Source organism: Amblyraja radiata, chromosome 18 (genome assembly GCF_010909765.2).
Source record: "Amblyraja radiata isolate CabotCenter1 chromosome 18, sAmbRad1.1.pri, whole genome shotgun sequence".
NCBI classification, from domain to species: Eukaryota; Metazoa; Chordata; class Chondrichthyes; order Rajiformes; family Rajidae; genus Amblyraja; species Amblyraja radiata.
The window spans coordinates 21,670,405-21,687,625 of record NC_045973.1 but is presented as its reverse complement, the minus strand read 5'-3'; the positions used below and the strand labels follow the sequence as shown (position 1 = coordinate 21,687,625).

The following is a 17,221-nucleotide window of genomic DNA, read 5'->3' as shown; positions in this document are numbered from 1 at the left end:
CTCCTCCCCCTCTCCTCACCCCTCTCCCATCCCTCTCTCCCCCACCCCCCTTCCCTCTCTACCCCACCCCCTTCCCTCTCTCCCCCCACCCCCTTCCCCCTATCCCTCTGTCCCTCTTCCATCACTCCCCCTACCCCTCTCCTCCTCCCTCCCCACTCTTCCACTTCTCTCCCCCTTCCCCTCCACTCTCCCTCCCCACTCTTTCCCCTCTCTCCCCCCATCCCTCCCTCCACCACTCCCTCCCCATCCCCCCTCCCCCACTTCTCTCTCCCCATCTCTCACCCCCTACCCCGCTCTCCTTTCCCTCCCAAATCTATCCCGTTTCCTCCTCCTCCTCCTTTCCCCTCCCTCCCCTCTTCTCACCCCCCCCCCCCCCCGCAAACGCAGTTGGGGAAACAGACCCAACGGGTCTGCACTTGGTCTGGTTAATATATAAAACTCTCGCCCCATCCGTCCGGCTGGCGTCCGGATCCCTTTCTGCCTTTCGATTCGTTCCCGCCGTGCGATGTCACAATGCCCGATGCTCGCAGATGTCCAATCGCAATGCCCGACGCTCGCAGACGTCCAATCGGAATGGATCCATTTACATGTACGGCTTCCGGCCGCATTTCTTCCTTTGATTCCCTGCAACTCCGAAACCAGACGCAGAATCGCCGACATCTTTTCCATTTCGGTAGAGATTTCACTTTTCTTTCTAAGTATCCGCACCTCATTACATTTCGTCGTGTTTAAGTACACGTTTTTAATCAAATCCTTCCCCCCCCCCCAATATTTCAAAACTAAACTGGCTTCTCACCCATAGAATCAGCACCAGCCCCAGCCCCAGCCCCTGCTGAACGTTCCATCGGGTGATGTCACAATGCCCAATGTTCACATATGTCCAATCGGAATGGATTCATTTACATATGCCTATGCAGGAGCCCCAGCCAATGGTGAACGTTCCATCGTGTGATGTCACAATGCCCAATGCTCAAAGACATCGTTGCCATAGAGAGGGAGTACAGAGAAGGTTCACCAGACTGATTCCTGGGATGTCAGGATTTTCATATGAAGAAAGACTGGATAGACTCGCCTTGTACTCGCTAGATTTTAGAAGATTAAGGGGGTATCTTATAGAAACGTATAAAATTCTTAAGGGGTTGGATGGGCTAGATGCAAAAAAAATTGTTCCGGATGTTGGGGAAGACCAGAACAAGGGGTCAAAGTTTAAGGATAAGGGGGAAAGCAGAATCGCAGACATCTTTTCCATTTAGGTAGAGATTTCACTTTTCTTTCTAAGTATCTGCTCCTCATTACATTTCGTCGTGTTTAAGTAAATGTTTTTAATCAAATCCTTTCCCCACCCCCCCCCCCCCCCCCAATATTTCAAAAATAAACTGGCTTCTCACCCATAGAATCAGCACCAGCCCCAGCCCCTGGTGAACGTTCCATCGTGTGATGTCACAATGCCCGATGCTCACAGATGTCCAATCGCAATGGATTCATTTACATATGCCTTTGCAGGAGCCCCAGCCAATGGTGAACGTTCCATTGTGTGATGTCACAATGCCCAATGTTCAAATACATTGTTGCCATAGAGGGAGTACAGAGAAGGTTCACCAGACTGATTTCTGGGATGTCAGGACTTTCATATGACGAAAGACTGGATAGACTCGGCTTGTACATGCTAGAATTTAGAAGATTGAGGGGGTATCTTATAGAAACGTACAAAATTCTTAAGGGGTTGGCCAGGCTAGATGCAGGAAGATTGTTCCAGATATTGGGGAAGTTCCGAACAAGGGGTCACAGTTTAAGGATAAGGGGTAAATCTTTTAGGACCGAGATGAGAAAAACATTTTTCACACAGAGAGTGGTGAATCTCTGGAATTCACTGGCACAGAAGGTAGTTGAGGCCTGTTCATTGGCTGTATTTAAGAGGGAGTTAGATGTGGCCTTTGTGGCTAAAGGGATCAGGGGGTATGGAGAGAAGGCAGGTACAGGATACTGAGTTGGATGATCAGCCACGATCATATTGAATGGTGGTGCAGGCTAGAAGGGCCGAATGGCCTACTCCTGCACTTAATTTCTATGTTTCTATGTATCCCTCTCCTCACCCCTCTCCCTCTCCCACCCATCCCTCTCTCCCCCGCCCCCCTTCCCTCTCTACCACCACCCCCTTACCCCTAACCCTCTGTCCCTCTTTCACCACTCCCCCTACCCCTCCCTCCCCACTCTTCCACTTCTATCCCCTTACTCCACCCCTCTCCCTCCCCCACCCCTCTCTCTTCCCCTCCCTTTCCCTCTCTCCCCCACCCCTTCCCCTCTGTCCCTCTTCCACCACTCCCCCGTCCCTGTTCTACCACTCCCGCTACCCCTCTACCCCTCCCTCCCTCCCCACTCTTCCACTTCTCTCCTCCCCCTCTCCTCACCCCTCTCCCATCCCTCTCTCCCCCACCCCCCTTCCCTCTCTACCCCACCCCCTTCCCTCTCTCCCCCCACCCCCTTCCCCCTATCCCTCTGTCCCTCTTCCATCACTCCCCCTACCCCTCTCCTCCTCCCTCCCCACTCTTCCACTTCTCTCCCCCTTCCCCTCCACTCTCCCTCCCCACTCTTTCCCCTCTCTCCCCCCATCCCTCCCTCCTCCCCTCCCTCCCCATCCCCCCTCCCCCACATCTCTCTCTCCATCTCTCACCCCCTACCCCGCTCTCCTTTCCCTCCAAAATCTATCCCGTTTCCTTCTCCTCCTCCTTTCCCCTCCCTCCCCTCTTCTCACCCCCCCCCCCCGCAAACGCCGTTGGGGAAACAGACCCAACGGGTCTGCACTTGGTCTAGTTAATATATAAAACTCTCGCCCCATCCGTCCGGCTGGCGTCCGGATCCCTTTCTGCCTTTCGATTCGTTCCCGCCGTGCGATGTCACAATGCCCGATGCTCGCAGATGTCCAATCGCAATGCCCGACGCTCGCAGACGTCCAGTCGGAATGGATCCATTTACATGTACGGCTTCCGGCCGCATTTCTTCCTTTGATTCCCTGCAACTCCGAAACCAGACGCAGAATCGCCGACATCTTTTCCATTTCGGTAGAGATTTCACTTTTCTTTCTAAGTATCCGCACCTCATTACATTTCGTCGTGTTTAAGTACACGTTTTTAATCAAATCCTTCCCCCCCCCCCCCCACATATTTCAAAACTACTTCCCTCTCTCCACCCGCCCCCTTCCTCCTACCCCTCTGTCCCTCTTCCATCACTCCCCCTACCCCTCTCCACCTCCCTCCCCACTATTCCACCTCTCCCCCTTCCCCCTCCACTCTCCCTCCCCACTCTTTCCCCTCTCTCCCCCTCCCTCCCTCCTCCCCTACCTCCCCCTCCCCCACATCTCTCTCCCCATCCCCCTCTCTCACCCCCTACCCCCCTCTCCTTTCCCTCCCAAATCTGTCCCGTTTTCTCCACCTCCTCTCCCCTCCCTTCCCTCTTCACATTCCCCCTCCCCTCACCTGTGTGTTTGGGGGGTGGTTAATGTGAGTTTGGTGCCGCAGCCCCCCCCCCCCCGCAAAACGCCGTTGGGGAAACAGACCCAACGGGTCTGCACTTGGTCTAGTATACTTTTAAAACTCTGTGTGTGTGTGTGAACGGCATTTTGCCTTTGCAACGTATCTCCTCAAAAACCAGACGCAAAAACGCAGAGATTTTTACAATTTCGGTAGGGATTTATCTTATGAGTTCAGAAATCCACTCCTTGGTCAATTATTTCCCCAGATTTTGAATAAAATTGATCACAAAACTCACTTTAAAAAAGATATAATCGCTGCTTGAGCTGCTGACGTCACAATGCCCACATTCCCACCAATCGAGGCCCACCTGCCTCCAGGCCCCGCCCTCCGACGCTGTGGACTAAAGCCTCGCGCCCAGCCCAAGTATGCTCGCGCCACGCCTCCCGCAGCTGGACTCCCAACGCCCGCCCACTCACTCCAACCCCCCCCCCCTCAACCCGCCATCTCAAAATGCTCTGCAGATCGGGAGATCACAGCAGGTTACAGCCGGTCACTGAAGGTCTCCCGTCACACAAAAGCTGCCGAGGCTCTCCACGCTGCCCGAGCTCGAGAGCTGCCGAGGCTCGCTGCCCGTTCGCAGTAGGCCCCGTCCGAGCCGCCCCTTCACTGAGTTCAGGTCCGCCCTCTCCCTCTCTCTCCCCAATCCTCTCCTCTTTCTATCTGCTCTCTTCCCTCCACCCCCCTCCCCTCTATATCCTCTCTGCCCCCCTCCCCCTCTATCTGCTCTTCCCCACCCCTCTCTCCCCTCCTCACCCCTTCGCTCCTCCCATCCATACACCCCTTTCACCCCCTCTCCCCTCTCACAGAGCCAGCACTGAGTAGGTGGGCGATTGGCAAAACTTCATTTCAGCAACAAGGAGCTAGACTAGCAAACAACTTATGGGCTGTCCTTTGAGGCTCGTAATAAGCCAGTGACCAAGCACTCTTCCCAGAGGCTCAATACACAGGCTTGTACAAGCCAAAATTTTCAGAGGCTTGTTTCTTATCCATATGCGCCCAGCCAGAGACAAACAACTGGTCATGCGACTCGTGACAAAACTTACCCAGACCAGTACTCTTTTCAGTTTATCATCCATTTGTGCCCAGCCAGGGATCTCAAAGTGAATTCTATAAATTGGTGAGGGATCAAACAAGAATCAGCGAGCTCCTAGCTCAAGAAAATCTCTCTTCCACTTTACCCCAATGGAAATTCCTAAGTATGATTGTGATCCTTTGCAATATGAAACTTTCATAATAGCGTTTCACTACTAAACTACTAATGAAGAAGAAGTAGGAGCTTCCACCGCCGGCCCGCGGCCTACTTCTACCGCGGACCCGGCGTGGACTTACCATCACCCCTGGAGGGGAGCTTCGACCGCCGGCCCTGCAGTCTGCGGTGCTTCTGGCTGTGGCGGGGACTTTAAATCTTCGACCGCCGGCCTGCGGCCTACACCAACCTAAAGCCGCGGTCTCCGGTGGGGAAGAGCCGATCCTGGACTGACTCTGGACTCTGGTCCCGACCACGGGGGGAAATAGAGGAGGACTGGCCAAATTCTGTGCCTTCCACCACAGTGATGAATGCTGTGGTGGATGTTTGTGTTAAATTTTTATTGTGTATTGTGTGTTCTTTATCATTGTACCGCTGCTGACAAATTCATTTCACTTGCACTTTATGTGCAATGTGACGAATAAAACTGATTGTATTGTATTGAAAGAGATCACTTACGATTTCTGGAGCACGACACAAGCGGATATACAAAGCAGCTTGTAATAAGTTGTCAAAATTTGCTTGCAGAGGGCTATCAAATGGCAAGAAAATTGCTTAAAGAACATTTTGGTAACAAACAGAAGATTGCTAATGCATACATGAAGAAGGCGTATGCTTGGACAGCTATCAAGGCAGAAGATGTGAAGGCATTGCATGAGTTCGTGATATTTCTTAGAGGTTGTTGTAGCTCGATGAGGAATGAAAGGGGATGCATCCACTATTAAGCAAAAAGGGTTCTGTTTGTCATGTGATGATATTGGTCATTTGTGTCGAAAATTTAAGAAGAAGGAAAGATTGACTTCTTAAAGGAAAAGGGAATCTGTTTTGGATGTTTGAAGAAAGGACACATGGTTAAAAACTGCAAGAGCCATATGACTTGCTATAAGTGCAAACAAGATCATCCTGAATTACTTCACACTGAATAGAAGATTACGGAGAAGAAACAGGAGGAGAAGCCAGCTACGAGTGATGGCCGGGGTAGAAACTTGTATTTTCTCCATCTTGGCAGAAAGGGTAAGGAGCAGCAAAGCGAATTCAGTGTTGCAAACATATGCATTTTTGGATCATGGAAGTTCGACTACCTTTTGCACAGAAAGCATAATGAGAAGACTGGACATCACAGGAGAAAAGACTTAAGATTCTATTGCGTGCCATGATTGAAGATAAATATTGTAATAAACATCATATTACAGGTATGGAAATACCTAGTCTGGATAAAAACAATTTTATACAAATATCTGATGTGTTTACACATGAGACCATGCTGGTTTCTCATCTAAATATACCCAAACAAAAAGACTTGAAACAATGACCTTGAAGGATGTCAGATTCCTAAAGTAAACACTGGTATAGACCTAGACAAAACTGCTGGAGAAACTCAGCGGGTGAGGCAGCATCTATGCAGTGGACGAAATAGGCAACATTTCGACATTTCAACATTTCAAATAGGCAACCTTCTAATCTGAGAGTCTGCGCCAGACTCCTCTAATAAAAGAACACACCCCTACTACGTATCAAATCCCACCTACAAAAGTACAGGCAGGTAAAAACTAAAATAAAAAATATCAGACATGATAATAATACTGACTTAAGCTTAATGGCTCGTACATACCGGCCCCTAATTGTTCTGAGTATACAACGAGGCAATTACCAATAAACATTAAAATAGGAGCTATAAAGGCTTAACATATCTCAAATATCAAAAGTAATAAGCATTATGCATTAGCATTCAGACTTCTTTAGCGATTCCTTCATCTTCGCCTTCTAAAAGCAGACGTAGATTGGTTATCAGTCTTACCAAGATGTTGTTCTTAGTCTGAAGTCGTCCTGTACGCATCAAAGCCTTAATGTGTGGCATGATCTCCAGTATCTTTCCCATCAACCAAGAACATCGTGGTGCAGTAGAATCAACCACCAAAATGATATCACCTGGAATAACATTTCTTCTAATCCTGACCATAGTTGTCGTTCTTGGATTAGAGGCAAATATTCTTGTGTCCACCTTTTCCAAAAAAGATCTGCCACATATTGTGCTTGGCTCCACCTGCGTCTAATATACAAATCTTCCTTCACAAAGAGCCCAGGTGGTAGAATTGGATTGGTCTTCAACAGAAGAATATGATTTGGTGTAAGTGCTTCCAGATCATTCGGATCATCAGAACTCTTAGTAATGGGTTGATCATTTAAAAATGCTTCAACTTCACAAAATAAAGTTTGCAATCCTTCATCGTCCAAAATCGAAGGAATAAGTTCCATTTTGCGAATCATCATTTTCTTCAATGGTGCCACTCTGGCCTTTCCCATTAAGAATGCAACATGTACTTCATTGTTATCATTTTTCAGTCTCTATTGACTGCTGACAAACTCTTTCGGTTTCAATGCCTTCAAAGCATTCATTCCAATAAGTAGGTCTTTACCAGTTGCTTAAGAATGAACTGCAAATGCTGGAAAATCGAAGGTAGACAAAACTGTTGGAGAAACTCAGCGGGTGAGGCAGCATCTATGGAGTGAAGGAAATAGGCAACATTTCGGGCCGAAAATGATAACAATGAAGTACATGTTGCATTCTTAATGGGAAAGGCCAGAGTGGCACCATTGAAGAAAATGATGATTCGCAAAATGGAACTTACTGCCGCAGTCTTAGCTGTTAAAGTTGACATAATGCTGCAAAAGGAACTGCAGCTTCAGCTGGAGAAATCTATCTTCTGGACTGATAGTACTGCAGTGCTTAAATACTTTAACAATGATAACAAGTGTTTTCAAACATTTGTAGCAAACACAATCTCTTATGTAAGGAGAGCTACTAATGTATCACAGTGGAAATATGTTAATGCAAAGGAAAATCCTGCGGATGCACTTCTAGGGGATTAACAGCAAATCGCTTCTTAAGCAATAAGAGATGGATCAATGGACCAGAGTTTCTATGTAAGCCAGACAGAGAATGGCCAAAGCTTGAGCCTGGATTTGAAATCTCTGCTAATGATCCAGAAATTAAACATCACCATGAATGTTATTGCTACGGATTCATCGAACATAACAAATGACTTAATTACCCATTTTTCATCATGGAATAAATTGGTGACTGTGGTAGCTTGGGTTCTTAAAGCTAAAACAAAGCTATTGCTATTTGCTCAAAAAATCCAGAGTGTTATGTATCAGGATGGGATAGAATGGGATTCTAATCCTCCTGCGAGATCTCATCATGGCGGTGTTTGGGAATGGTTGATCCGCATGGTTAGAAATGTGCTACGTTCTGTTCTTAAACAACAAGTTTTGGACGATGAAGGATTGCAAACTTTATTTTGTGAAGTTGAAGCATTTTTAAATGATCAACCCATTACTAAGAGTTCTGATGATCCGAATGATCTGGAAGCACTTACACCAAATCATATTCTTCTGTTGAAGACCAATCCAATTCTACCACCTGGGCTCTTTGTGAAGGAAGATTTGTATATTAGACGCAGGTGGAGCCAAGCACAATATGTGGCAGATCTTTTTTGGAAAAGGTGGACACAAGAATATTTGCCTCTAATCCAAGAACGACAACTATGGTCAGGATTAGAAGAAATGTTATTCCAGGTGATATCATTTTGGTGGTTGATTCTACTGCACCACGATGTTCTTGGTTGATGGGAAAGATACTGGAGATCATGCCACACATTAAGGCTTTGATGCGTACAGGACGACTTCAGACTAAGAACAACATCTTGGTAAGACTGATAACCAATCTACGTCTGCTTTTAGAAGGCGAAGATGAAGGAATCGCTAAAGAAGTCTGAATGCTAATGCATAATGCTTATTACTTTTGATATTTGAGATATGTTAAGCCTTTATAGCTCCTATTTTAATGTTTATTGGTAATTGCCTCGTTGTATACTCAGAACAATTAGGGGCCGGTATGTACGAGCCATTAAGCTTAAGTCAGTATTATTATCATGTCTGATATTTTTTATTTTAGTTTTTACCTGCCTGTACTTTTGTAGGTGGGATTTGATACGTAGTAGGGGTGTGTTCTTTTATTAGAGGAGTCTGGCGCAGACTCTCAGATTAGAAGTTTCTGTTTGGTGCCGGAGAATGAGGGGAAACAGTTTTCTACCATGATCACGACACACACGTGTTACGAGACATACCTTTATAAGAAGAAGCTTTTATGTGATTTATGTGATATGAACGGAATAGCGATTAAGAACAGAAAGTTATGAGTTATTTCTTTGTTTTGTATTACTTCAATAAAAAAGCAATTAAGCAGGAAACAACGTCTGGAAGACTCATCTTTGCTGTCAAGTGCGTCGTGAGTGCGTTAGGCTATATCTCCAAATCATCTACGATAATGAATGGCTATCAAAGTTGGACTTCAAACGTTGTAAAAACTGCCATTATATCGAGTAATGAACTCGTCCGATTTTTTACAGACGTCAATTTTGTTTGTAAGTCAGAAAATACACAAACATCACTCTTGGTAATGGTACCTCCACCATATTGCAATGAATGGCATCAAAAATACAAGACTGAACGGTTACTAAAAGTGGAGAAAGAGCGGAAACTAGTTATGCCGTTAGCAGGAACTAAAGTATATACATACTCTGGACTTTTGAATATAACAATATTATGAACTCATTGAGGATGTCCTTAAGTTAATGTACTTAAATTAGTAACAACCTGTAATATTGTAGATGTAATTGGATGAGATTCAGGACTCTGGTTATTTGGAGCAAGGGGCATAAGGAATGTTAAAATGGCTGTACAAAAAGGTACAGTTCAAGGTAGTTATTCAGAATGATAAAAGCTCAGAAGTTGTTCTTGCATAAATACATTTCTATGCCACATATGTAAACAACTTGGCTCAGGCTTGAAGCTTGGTTTCAAAATATTCAAAAATATGATCAACATTTAGGGTGGAGAAATGGTGTGAAACCGGCATTAGTTTACATGTGAGGTGACATTTATAGTTAGAAAGAGCAAGAAGACTACCTATTCTTTGGAAAGTATTTTTGTGGGGAAGAGGAGCAGAGATTTTGGTATTGGATGAGGTACATATAAGGAAAAGTCCAAAATGGGTTGGAAGGCAAGAAAGATTAAATAACAAAGGATGAAGGCTAATAGCAGGTGGTAATAGGACAATTAAATTAATTTGGTTCTGGGTTAATAAATTCTTATATCTAACTGGGCGTTGAAATTTCCTCTAATTAAATGCTGAGAAGGCTATGATTTTGGGTCACAATCTATGCCTCAGGCAGACAGCCTGCTTCCTCCACCTCCAACCCTGAAACTGCTTACCCATAGAGAGAAAATCGGTCCTTGATTATGTTGGCTCCTTTTACAAGACAACATGGTGTAGATGGATTAAATGGTGGGGAGTGTGATTGACATTCACATCTCTGCAATTTCTTGCGGTCTTCACAGAGCTATTTCCAAATCAGGCTGTGATGCAACCAGATAGTATACTTTCTATGGTATATCTGCAAAATTCAGTAAGAGCTGTTGGAGTAATGAGGAAATTCTGTACTTTTGCACTTCCACTTTCACACCATTGATGCTGACTGGGGGATGTATTCCGCCATGCTTCCTGAAATCGATAACAAGCTTCTTTGACTTGCTGACATTGAGGGTGAGGTTGGTAGCTTGACACTACATTACTAAGTTTCCATTCTCAATCCTGGTGCAGAGTCTTGACCCAAACATCGGCCATCCCTCAGCCTCCACAGATGATGTTTGGCCCGCTGACTTCCACCAGCAGTTTATATTTTGCTCTGGAATCAGTTTAAATAGAGCCAGCTAGCAGCGGGAGAGAGGGAAACATTGGGGAGGTTGTGTACAGGCCTCTGAGTTCCAGTAACTCAGCAGGTGAGGCAGCACCTCTGGAGAGCATGGATAGGTGAAGTTTCAGGTTGAGACCCTTCTTCAGATTCTCAGTCTGGAACAGGGTCTGGAATCCAGGTTGGTTGATGACCCCGGTTTGCTGACGGCCAGGGAAGAGGTGAGTCATTGGTCATGGCCTGCGGGTGGCTGAAATGCAGGTAAGAGTTGGTGGTGGTGGCATCAGCAGTCACGGCTGAGGAAGTTGTGTGGGCCAGTGATGGCGACAGTAGGTTTGACCTGGAAGCAGCTGGCATTGGCCACCCGGCCTGGCGATGAAGGTTGGTAGGTCGGACTGGATGCAGCCGGGGAGGCAGTGCTGGCCGAGGGTGGCATTGGCAGCCTGGCCTGGAAGCGGCTGGGGAGGTGCTGAGCTGGGTTGGTGTCGGCTGCCCAGCTTGGCCATGAAGGTCGATAGGTCCATCTGCTATGACCAAAATCTGTTTTAAAGAAATCCGTGATAAAAAAGGTTTTGTGTATTGGATAAAGTACAACCTGACATTCTACATATGTCAAATCCCTTTGATTCATAAAGGATTGGCATTGGTATAAATCAAGAAAAGATAGGTTGTATATGTTTATGATTTATTTATACTATTTGACTAGAAAATACTCAAAACGCTCAGCAGGTTTTGCAGCATTTGTGGAAAGATGCTAAACTCTGGAGTGTTAATCCATATAATCAAAGTGTACAGGAGAAAGCTTACTGACTGATTGCATCATGACTCTGGTACAGTAACTCAAAACGCCCAGAACGAAGGAGGCTGCGGGAAGTGGTGGACATTACCTTGTCCATCACAGGTATTAACCTCCCCACCGTTGTCGGGATTTACGGGAAGCGCTGTCTCAAAAAGGCAGCTAATATCATCAAAAACCACATAACTCTGGCCACGCTCTTATCTAGCTGCTACCATCAGGAAGAAGGTGCGGGAGTTTCAGAACCGTGACTAAGAAGAACTACCTCACAGCAACCATCGGGTTCTTGAACCGGAATGCACAACCCTAACCCAGCAACGACCTACTATGAAATTTGGTTAGGCTGCACGACGTACTTTAGTTGCTTTATAGGGGGGGTTGCACGTAAGGTCATTGGGTCATAGGGCTCGACGCACGGAGCCGCTAAATCCAACTGGAAGACATCCGGCACTTCCGGTATATGTTATTCATGCTAGAAACGCGTACTTTCCAACCTGTTAAAAATCCGCCAAAATGTTGAATTTTTGCGCTGAAAAAATTTGTGGGAGTCGGGGTAAGTGTGAGAGACATGTACCCAACTTCAGAATTCCAAACGTGAAGCGAAATGAAGGTATAGAGAAGCGAGAACTGAAGGGACTACAGCAGCTAAAGTGCTTGGTAAACATTGAACATATCGAGAATTATCGGGTTTGCTCACTGCATCTCATCAAGTAAGGCATTATTTGTGTTTTTTCTTGATTCCTTTGGTATCTAAAAATTCTCAGAAGTGATAAATCTGGCTGTAATTTTTTCTTCAGATGCGTTTTCATTTTGTATGTAAAAAACCACGAGAACCTTGGGCGATTTAAAAAAAATACAGCCAGATTTATCACTTCTGAAACTTTTTAGATGCCAAAGGAATCAAGAAAAAACACAAATAATGCCTTAGTTGATGAAATGCAGTGAGCAAACGGCCAATGTTCGCCAAGCACTGGCTGTTGTTGTCCTTCAGCTCTCGTTTCTATCTACCGTAATTTCTCCTCACTTTTGGAATTGTGAAGTAGGCTAAATGTCTCACACGCTTATCCCGATTTTCATAATTATTTACAGCGCAAAAATAGTAAGATTAAACGAGAACTTACCAGTTTGAAGTTTGATCTGTATTTTATGAGGAGTTACGATGAGGGTATTACGTGAAGAACCTGCTCAGTGCGCAGGCGCGGCATACTTCCAAGCAGCGGTGTGGAATCACAGATAGACAGTTATTTTGAAGTAAACATAGTAAAGATAAGGAGACATCAATTTATTAGTTTGATCCATATAATGAGGGTGGGGCACGTAATACCCTCATCATAACTCCTCATAAAATACAGATCAAACTTCAAACTGGTAAGTTCTCGTTTAATCTTACTATTTTACTTCGGAGTCACGTGAGTGACTACGTGAAGATTTCAAAGCTCTGTGATTTCAAACCGTGTAACAGTTTCATTTCACTCACTGCCGAAGTTCTTGAGGGAGGAATTGTTATCGTAATGAACCAATGAGTCTATTTGTAGAAAAACACAATGGTATTTTTTAAACAATAACAACAAAGAATTAAGTTGCTCCCCTGGGCTTAAATTAAATATTTGCAGTTCGTAAATCTTTACTGCAAATAAACCAGGTTTTGCCAATGGCTTATTATAAAATTTCTGAACGATCTTTTCCCTTCCCACCATCCTGCTGTAGCCAGGATGTGGTCTATAGGCATCTCCATTCTTTAGCCGTCGACATGGATGCTGCCCTGGTGGAATAAAATTTGTACATGTTAGTGTTTATCCCAGCAGTTTCTAGCACCTGCTTGAGCCATCTCGCAATGGTTTGGCTCGTACCCCACCATAAGGTTTTTGTGACTGACCCACAAGGCTTTTCATCTCCCTCGAATATTCTGGTTGTGTCTATGTAGGATAGTAGGTGGGTCATGGCACATAACCGTGGTTCTGGTGGGTAAGCCACGACTGGATTAGGTGTTCCAGGTCTGCTCTGTTTGACCAGTCGCTGGATTGTTGGTCTGGAGCTGTGATCATGTTGTCCAGTCGCAATAGGTGTAGTGACTGGACCCTCTGAGCGGATACAAGTGCCATCAACATGAGCGTCTTTAGTGTAGCTTGCTCGAGGCCGGGGGATCTGGCTGGTGGCCATTCCCTGAGATATGTCAGGACCACACTGATATCCCAAATATGGGTATACCTGGGCTTAGGGCTTGATATTGTAAATGCCCTTCATCAGTTTTACCACCAGTGGATGGGATCCCATCGCCTGTTGTACTGGCGCTGGTTTGAGATAAGCAGAAAGAGCACTCTGCGCTGTGTTGATGGCACTGTAGCTGATCCCTACATCGTGGTGTAGATGGCCAGGAACTCCAGTATGTTGGTGGCTGTAGCTGTTGCGTATGTTGTCCCTGTTTCCTGGCAGTACTTCTCCCTTTTTTGATGCTGGTTAAGTACTGCCTCTTGGTGGATGTTCGAAGGGATGCCGACATGGTGGTGATGGTTTGTTTGGACAATCCCAGTTCCAGGTAAGGTCTGTTCAAACTTGCAACCCAGGCGTTTAATTTTCTCATGGCATGGGTGTTTAGCTTACCTGGTAGGTAAGTAGCTGATAGCCAAATATGTCTTTCGACACACCATTGCCAAATCATGTTGACCAATTTGTCGCATGATAATGATTTTATGCCACCCATATGGTTAATATAAGCCATCACCGTAGTATTTATCAATTTGTAACCGAACATGCAAGTGCTGCATATTAGATACATATGCTTTTAAACCATAAAAGGCGCCCAACATCTCTAGATAGTTAATGCCCAGTGTAAGTAGTAATGATGACTCTAGGTTAGTCCATTTACCACTTGTGCTGGATATGGAGTTAGTCGCTCCCCAGCCTTGAGCACTGGCATCTGTTTGAATAACTAAAGTAGGGTTAGTGATAAAGATAGGGCTGAAACTATGCCAAACGTTTTCTGCCCACCACTGTAGCTCTGATATTGCTTCAGTGGGTAAGTTCATGACACGATCATAGTGACCTGTATGTCGTTTTATTGCCCGTACCTTTGCTCTCTGTAAATTTTTTGATTGTGCAAAGGTCCGAATTGTGTAGCCGGAAATGCTGCTACCATTTCCCCAATTACTCTTGCTACTTGTCGAATAGTTGGTCGCTCGTTGACCATTAATTTGTTGCATGATTGTGCTAATTCAACCATTTTTGCCTTTGGCAAGGTAACAGTCATATGGACTGAGTTAATTGTGAAGCCCAGGTAGTCCATGATAGTGGATGGCTTCAACTTAGATTTATCTGGATGTAGGACGAACCCCAGAGTTTCGAGGAGCTGTTTTGTAGCTGATACTGCTGCCACAGCCAATTCCATCGTTTTCCCTACTATCATGAATATCCTCCAGATATGCCATGACAATATGTTTTTGTTTTCTTAGTATTGCCATGGCTGGGTTCAATATTTTGGTGAATAATCTTGGGCTGAAGTTCGCCCATAGGGCAATGCTTTGTACCATCCAGATAAATTTTAGGTATCTGCGATGATCCTTGTATATGGGTACTAGATAGTAAGCATCTTTAAGATAAATGCTTGCCATGAAGTGTCCTTTGGAATTCAGTTGTTTGGCAGTAACATATGTCTCCATTTTGAAATGTATATACTTAACAAATTTGTTTAGTGATGTTAAGTCAATGATCTTTTTTGGTTTTAGTGAATATATTCGATACAAATTCCAAAGGTTCATGTTTGGTCTTTTCGATGACCCCCTTTGTGATAAGTCTCACCAGTTCAGCTTGTCCCTCACGTTTCTCTTTGACGGAGGGAGAAATACCCTTTGGGGCCATTGTTGAAATGGCAGCGTTTTTTCTGACATGAATTGTATTTTATATCCTCTAATGCTGTTGAGTATATACTTGTCACTCGTGACCATACCCCATGCTTCTTTAAACAAGTGTAATCTCCCCCCTGTTAATAAAGCACCCTTATTCTCTATATGCTGGTAGGGACCAGACCCACCTACCTCCATGGTTATTGGCGATTCTGTTTCTTCATTTTCCTGAAGATTTTGTTCTGACGTGCTGGCGATGTTGGGGGGAGGCGCATTTTCCAGAGGGTCCACTGCGGGCCCTGATCTAAAAAGATCTTTGGGGATAATGTGCGGACCCCAAGCGTTCACCAGTCCCATATTGCGGACGTCGACTGGTGGATGCCGTGGGGTGCTGCCGCTTGGGTATCGGAGGTCTTGGTTTGCTCGTCCCAGGGCCTGCCCTCATTGGGCCGAAGGTTTTTGATGCTTCCTGCATCTCCTTCAGTTTTTTATTGAAATCTTTCCCAAATAGCAGCGCGTCCGTCTCCGCAGCTGGGGCTTTACACAAGCCAGCAAATTTGGGATTGAGGGCAGGTCTTATGTTTCCCTCCGGAGATTGTTGATCTCAAATTGTGTGGTACACATTAATGCCAGCACATCCTGCTGGCAGGTATCCATCTCCGTGATCTCCACGGAACGAGCAAAGGCTGTGATGGCCGACGTCAGGAGCCTTAGGATCCGCTGTAGCTTGAGTTCTTGGGTCCGGATGTGTGACCCACATGCCCCCAGATTTGGCTGTTGACACTTTTTACTTTGAGGGCCTTACCGTTTTCTGGTGCTGTGTTGTTTCAGCACCTCAGCGAGCACCTTTTCCAGTAATGGTTGATGCTGACCGCCATTCTTGGTTCCAGTGGTGCTCCAGCCCGTGGGGTTGCTACAAGCGGTCCATCACACCCAACAGCTCTTCATGTTCCTGCACCCCTGGCATACTCCCGAATTCGTCCGCCTGCCCCTGTTCCAGACCAGCCCAGCCCTGGTCACCAATGCTAGCCTCCAGTAATGAGGGAGCAGAGGGCAGTGCATGAAACACTGTGGAGGGGGTGCCTGACCTCCCTCCGCGAGAGCGCTCTTTCTGCGCATCTCGCTGGAGCTGCTCCAATTGCTGTTGGATGCAGCTCAGGCGGCTGTCTCTCCTCCATTTAGGTGGAGACATGTCCCCGTCCGACGAATCGGACGCCACCGGCCGGATGCCTGTTCGGATGGCTAGACATCCAGCCCGCAGTTCAGGCACTAGCGGGACTGGGCTCGGCACGGTGATGGGGATAGCGGTGCGCCCGGTAATTGTTCCTACCGCCTTCTTCTGGAGCTTTTGTGCCTTGTAGTAGCGAGAGCGCCCCTCAAGCAGCGCGTCTCGCAGGCACCTGCTCCGAGAGCCGCTCCAGCGGCTCAGGCGGCTCTCTCTCCCCTCGTGCGGGTGGAGAGACGTCCCGTCCGACATCGGGAACACCTGCCGGATGCCTCTCGAGTGGCTATGCATCCGGCCCGCTGCTCAGGTACTAGCGGGCTGGCCTCGGCACGGTGTCGGGGAATTACGGAACACCGGGTAACGCTCCTACCGCCTGTTGCTGCCCCCCTCCCCGACGGGAAAAACGTTCCTCCTTGAACGGGGGACAGTTTTGTTCCAGAGCCTTTTTCTCTGCCTGTAAAAAACACAAGCAGAAAAAGGCTCACCTGTAAAAGAAAACCCGACCTCAGGGTACTCACCTGACGGTCCGGTTCATTCTGTAGCGGGAGAGCCTAACTCCCGTTGCAGGCCGCTGTTGCACTGCTGGCGTAAATGCCGCGCCTGCGCACTGAGCGGGTTCTTCACGTAGTCACTCACGTGACTCCGAAGTAAAATTGACCAAGGGCCCGCTACGCTGGAAACAATGGTAAGTGCCTACCTGCAGTTCATCGCGTGTAATCCATTTGGAGTAGCGTCGCAACAGTACGGGTCATGGGTCATGACCCGACTGCCGTGAAACCTTCCTATTGTGGTCAAGTTACTTAATTCTAATATTGTGTATTTGTTTATT

General features: G+C 46.3%; 1 long non-coding RNA gene across 1 annotated transcript; it reads right to left on the bottom strand.

Moving 5' to 3' along the window:
• Window positions 1-8,331: 8,331 nt before the first annotated feature.
• Window positions 8,332-17,125, bottom strand: LOC116983177. Its single transcript, XR_004414633.1, has 2 exons — window positions 17,090-17,125; window positions 8,332-11,072 (listed from the first exon to the last, which is right to left on the bottom strand). It is a non-coding gene; the product is annotated as an uncharacterized LOC116983177 (long non-coding RNA).
• Window positions 17,126-17,221: the final 96 nt, after the last annotated feature.